Raw genomic sequence first — 6,608 nt, 5'->3', positions numbered from 1 at the left:
AACTTTGACTGTAATGAAATAATGATCATTTTTTTGTTACTGGTTAGGTAAAGACATCAGTGGAATATCTAAAGCAGCTATAAAACGGATGATTTTACAGCCAGAAAATTCAAATACATTCACTCAGTGGTGTTATGAGAAAAATAGTGCTTGTTAAATTTTTTTAAATTTATGAAGCTAACACCAATATTCCACTGAGCTGTCACTGTCAGTTTTAATATAGTATCATTTAAAATCATTGTTGTGGTTCCTAAATATTTCTAATGCTATTTTTGCTGAATGGAACCTTCCTGAAATGATCTCCTTGTTTCAGTCGCACTATTGATTATTTTCAAATAATAATAATCAGTCTCTGATATAAAATAGTAAAAACTCTTCTAAAGCAGCTGAAGCAGGAACACATCCGGTGACAATAAGCCAGGCCCCAAAGCCCTGTTCTAATTTTAAAGCCCATCATTTGGAAAGCTAATCTGAGACTTATTTCAGCTATATTCGTTCTCTCTAGAGCGAGACGTGAAATTAAAGAAGAGAAAATGATCGAGTGCCAATGAGGCGCTTTAGCAAAGTGTTGAAGCAAAGAGAGAAAGAGATGAAAAAACTGGTACATCAACAGAGAATATGAAAACACATGAGTAATAAATGATGAGATGGTGCGAGAGAAATGGAAACCAAAGCATGTGAATGTGCCCTGAGTGCTTTTATTGCCCGTTGACCTTCCTCTCAGTTGAATCGTTGCCTTCATGGGAAATAGATTACACAGAGATAAGGCACATTTTGGATGTCAGCGCTACAGTCTTTTCTCCTGCTATTCCTGTGCTCGACTTGAGGAAGCTGTCAGGAGTCGCACCAGGTCATGTTTAACTGTGAGAAACAGAAGAAGTCTTATCAAGCAATAAATATACCGTTATTGCTTTAATCATTTCCACATGTTTACAGAGTGAAAAACCTTCACACAGTTTAATTAATGGGTTTAAAGGTGTTTTTGGTTCGTTTTCTGTGACCAGTGATGCTTTGGTTGTTTTGCTGGATTTAACTCTCTTACAAGCTTATATTGGCCAAAAGGGCAGGATGTTTGACAGCCCTGATTTCCATGATAGGCCATGTGCACGTACGCAAAAGTTATATTGTTAAATAATAGTTAATGAAAATATATGTCACTGCCACTCAATCAAATGAAAAGAACATGAACAGTGTTTTTAACAAACTCATATTGTTGCTGCATCAGGTCAAAATGTATTCAAAGTTATATTCTAAGTCTTTCCATTATGTTGACTTTATCCCAATTGTCTGAGATGATAAGTGAAAACATCAGCAGGAGTCCAGCTGTGAACAGCCTGAACTCATAAACTATCAACTGTCTGCTGATGTCGTTCTTTTCGCAGGAGCTTTTTCAAGTGAAAACTCCTCATCTTGATTACTTTATTTAACTTGGTAATGGAGCAGAGCGGACATCGGACACTCGGGCGATGGGAGTGCACAGTATCATTTTACTCCACTAGACCCTGAGAGGAAATTGCTGATTATTCAACAGTGAAAGGAGAAGACAAAAAAAAAACCTCGACCCAACCTCAAAGGCTGATTGTTTCTAAATTGCCGACATGTGAGCCGCCCCATTTAAAGAGTTCTGTGACGCATTGCATGGACATTTCAGGCCGCCACCCTTCCTCAGCATGCAAACTAAGAGCTGCTGCACTGCTCAAAACATCCGTGCATTACGGGAGAAATTCAAATGCTGCCGTGTCCCACTTTAATTTTAGATTTTTCTCCCTGAGTATCCAGACCAGGCCACAGACCTCAGCTCCATTGTACAGACATGTAGCAACACAGATTTTAGCTTTTGTTAGCTGTACTGCTCACGACCCTCAGTTGGATAAAGTGGTACAAAAGGTGAGGGGATGTAGTATTCCGCCATACAATCTCATGTGAATTGATTCTTAAATTACCATATGATGCTTCATTAAAATGAATTCATTCAGTCACATGATGGAAGGCACAATGTCATACTGAGGAGTCTGCATGTTCTCCTCGGCTCCTTGGTTTCCTTCCAAAACTATGTATTAGGTGAATGTGTGTCTCTAAATTGCCTCTTTGTCTTTGCCCAGTCGTCTTGTCCAGTGTGTACGATAGAAAACAGAGATGAAATAATGGAGGTAAGCAATATATGTGAGAGTCCTCAGTTAGTCCAAGTGGAATAGGTCGTCTTGTAAATCTACGGAGGGAAAAGTGTGGCCGGTTCTGATTTCACTGCTGGGATCCGTTCAGCCGGGACTGTTTGATGCCAAAACTAACTTAAAGTTAGACTCAGAGACTGCATACTTTGAGTTTCTCATGAGATCCTCATTGAGGCCAACTTTATGAATGACATACTGGTTTCTTGATTTCTCTTTACGCTACAGGGAAAATAAACACTAGACTTCTGTCACGTCTGTCCTCATGTTCCTTCTCAAAACTATAAAGATCCATATGGTGAATTAGAAAAAGAGAACTTAAGGTCACAGTAACAAGTTAACAGGACTGTAGTGTTGAGCACTTATTGCTGTCATGTAAACAGTTGGACGCTCCCCGAACGTAAAGCTTTTAACATATAAACTGCTCCGTACTTGCTGTATGTTAGGACTATTCATTACTATCACCATTACAAGTTAAAACAATATTGGATTCTTTGTTTGCGGTCAACACTCAAAATACAAATTTTGAACAACCTGCCTGCTTGTCAATTGTTCCCATTAGAAGACGAAATTTGACAAAACCCTCAGCACAGTATGTGCATGTAAAGTGATTTTGTTCTCACATTGAATATTTTTCAAGTCATTTAATTGTCACTTTTACTCTTTTAGAAATGTTTTTTATGTGGTTTGCTACTGAAAGCTCTTTCAATCAAGGCGATGTGATCCTCCTGGCACACCAATAGCTTTTTTCCCACAAAGCCTGAGTGGTGAGAGGACATTCGGGTCTGAAACCCCGGTCCCAATGTGTGCGTTACCATGACGATAAATGGAGCGGTCTACCTGATGCTACAGACATTAACGGATCCCACCTGAGTGAAGCTTTGCAGTTCCTCTCAGCCGCAGCACGTGTCTCGTCACTAGTCGCTGTTGGCTAATGGATGACATTTACAGTCATAAACACCATCAGCAGAATGATCCTCAGATCTCCCTCCGCTTTTATCACCGCTGCACATGCAATCAACAAGATGAAAGCCAATCCCATATGTTTATGCTGCGTCTCATCCAGTCACAGTCGAGGCGCTGTCGTAAATCCAAGCTGCTTTGTTTATGTTTGTCATGGATGGTCACACTCTTTGGGGCTATACGTGTGTGTGTGCGTGTATGTGTGTGTGTGTGTGTGTGTGTGTGTGTGTGTGTGTGTGTGTGTGTGTGTGTGTGTGTGTGTGTGTGTACTTTTAGCACTGAATGTACCGTAAACATGTCCCCTCAACCCTGGTCAATGAAAAGGTTGTATGGGCTCAGGCACTTGGTTAAAGGTTGCCTGACATATTTCTGCAATCAATGGAAGAATTGTAGCCTTTAGCCTGTAGGAAGGAAGGGATTTGAATTTCAAGTCCGAGGATATCTTCAGCCACTTCAGAGTTAGTGGATGCCGAAGCTGAAAATGGATGAAATGAGCTGCATGTGAGCTTGAAGCCCATCTGTGAAGCCTGAGTCGTGAATAATGTGGCAGATTGATTCCAACTGTCCAAAATGTCTGCAGGGAAGGAAACAGACACAAGCTTATTTTGCTTTCATTTTTTTAGTTTGAAGGGATGGAAAATAGATGGTTTAAAGTCAAAATGTTAATTCCAGAGGAAGATATCACGGTTAATGTTGTTTTCAATGGTTTAACCTGTCAATTTTTGGAGACAGCTGGCTAAAGTAGTTTTCAATACGCGTTGAAAGGAAGGAATCTCATCATGGAAGTCAGCAGAGGAAGAGAGAAAAATCCATGGCCAAGGGAGGTTTACTTTTCCCAGCATGATTTATTTCTCTTCAATCTTTAAGAAGAAATCATGATAAAAATAAAAAGGTCGAGGGTGAAAATATATATCAGTAACATTGTTTGTACAGAAGGATAAGGGAGGCAAGTTAAAATTGAGAAAGAACTTCCAGCACACCAAATGTTTTAAGTAGAAATGTGACCCCTGGAAAAATACCTTCGGACAATAACTCACCCTGAAGACCCTGTCCATTCAAGAAGATGAAGAAGAAGAAGAAGAAGAAGAAGAAGAAGAAGAAGAAGAAGAAGAAGAAGAAGAAGAAGAAGAAGAAGAAATGACAAACATATACAGTAAGAGGAAAGATGCATACAATACAGTGTCGGAGGTAATAAAAGCAAATAAAAACCAATAAAATAGAACAAATATGATCAGGAGATTGCACATAAGCAGCATTAAAACCATTAAAAGTGACACTGTGCGTTATTAGACACCTCTGCATTGCCAACATCTTAAAATCCATTCATTTGTTTTGCCGCTCACCAATATGTTATTCGCACTTCTTAGAGTGTTTGTACTATTTCAAATTGAGCTTTTATGAACTACTGGTAGACTACAGATTAAAGTTGTGTAATCACAACACAGATCAGGCTCTAACTATTCACAGACTACACAATGATGACAGTTTGCAATGTGCTCTTGAAATAGCAGCGGTGACATCAACAGTGAATAGCAGGAAGGAAGTTCAGCCATGAAGGGATGAACGCACGTGGAAAACGGCCTTTAACAGAGTCTCCGACAACAATCGGGCTGCATGAGCCCAGCCCATCCCGACAACGATGCGATAAAGAAAAATAACAATAAAAGCCCGCATCCACTTTCGAGCCCAGAGAGAAGCACAAACGCAATTCCTGCAGCTCAGATCCGACTCACAGTCTCAGGAGGATTAAAGACCAAGATATATTTTTCTCAGACAGGAAACATCTAAAAGTTCTTTTATGTTCACAACGCAGTCTCAGCTTGACTCTACTGACAGTTGCGGCATGGTTCTCAACAAGAACAGTCCTTGAAGGTGCCGCCTGATTGTCTCCACCATAAGCATATGTAAACTCTAGACTCAGTGCTACTGGCTGGCGCCGCCATGGCAAATAGGCGCTGATATCCGGTCATGGCAAAAAGCCACTCGTCATCACCGTTACAATGAGTTAAAGTACAACTAAACTGAGTCTTTACAACCCACCTGGCTTGTAATGAACTGCTATTTAACACATAACAATGACAAAGGAACAAGATTACCAAGAGCATTACAGGACTAATTACTGTCATAAGCAATTCAATGATGCTCTCCCCCAATGTCCTCTGTCTCTTAAACATTAATGCTCATCAAATTATATCAGTTCAGAGTGATTATTATTTATTTTAAGAATATTACATCAAGCCAGTAAAGCACTTTTTTGGGCAAGACGCTTTGCATAAAGAAATACAAATAAAGAAAAATAAAATGAAGTGTTTATGTAAAAGTCAGTTTGTTTCTTTTGCCACTGAAACGACAATAGTTTCAAAATTCTTCAATATGCTTCAATATAACACACTAAAATGAACAAATGTAATCATGGTCACATACAGGAAAGTCTTACTGATTATTTTTCATATACTTACGCATGAAATGTGATGGATGAACCCTTTTAGAAGCGACTTGTTCAGCCAACGTCACTAATTGTCCTGCTCCTCAGTGTTGTTTTGCCACTACCGGAAGTCAGAGGTCATTGGCCGCCTCAACCAGCCGCATGCGCGGTCTAGCGTTTAGGCATGTCTATGGTCTCCACAGATAAAAGATCCATGCACCTAAAAGTGGAAGAACATGAAGAGCATTAAAAAAAAACATCTTTTTTTTTCCAGAAGATTTTTTTTATAAGAATAAGCCACCACCTATTAATAATTGCATCATGGCATAGGGCCAGGATTGACGTTACACTCATATCAAATGAGAATAAATGAACTGCATGGTGGTTTTGTCATTTATTTTTCTACTCTGCTTCTCAGCATGATACATCCATAATAACGGGAGTTCAAATTTGCTACTTCAAAGATGAAAAAAAAAAAGTTAATATAAGAACTATTAGATAAAGATTACCTCCTTTCAGAGTGTGATTATATCACCGTACTGAAAAGAAAAGACAATCATGATGATCACTGATTCTCTGGGATCTCACCGAAATGGAGAAAATCACTGCACTATTACATTACCCATGTACATTTGGATTTGGCTCAACTGAAGAGAAAAGCTATTTTATATAAGAAAAGATAATGTCGCCGTCTGTCGTATGTGCAGGATATCTGCCTGGATGCATTTATTGTGTGATTTACTTTGACAAAGGTGGATTAAAATTTCTCTCACACATTAATAATTTGACAACCCACTCTACTGCATCAAAACTAAAATGCACTCTATAAAGATCACATTTGGCACTATGTTCTCACAGTGAGTGATACACTTTGATTTAGTTTTTCTACAATAAGATTGCTAATAGCCCTGGTGATATGTTGGAAATAAAAAGATATGGACATTTGCATTGTATCCTATCGCTTCAACCTCACTTCATATTTCATATTCATATTTCTGACCATATTTTCTTAAAAAAGGTTACAGGAAATAAAGCATCTTGGAAAAGAAAGA

This window comes from Lipophrys pholis, assembly GCF_963383615.2.
Source record: "Lipophrys pholis genome assembly, chromosome: 3".
NCBI lineage: Eukaryota > Metazoa > Chordata > Actinopteri > Blenniiformes > Blenniidae > Lipophrys > Lipophrys pholis.
Note: the sequence above shows the minus strand (reverse complement) of the source record.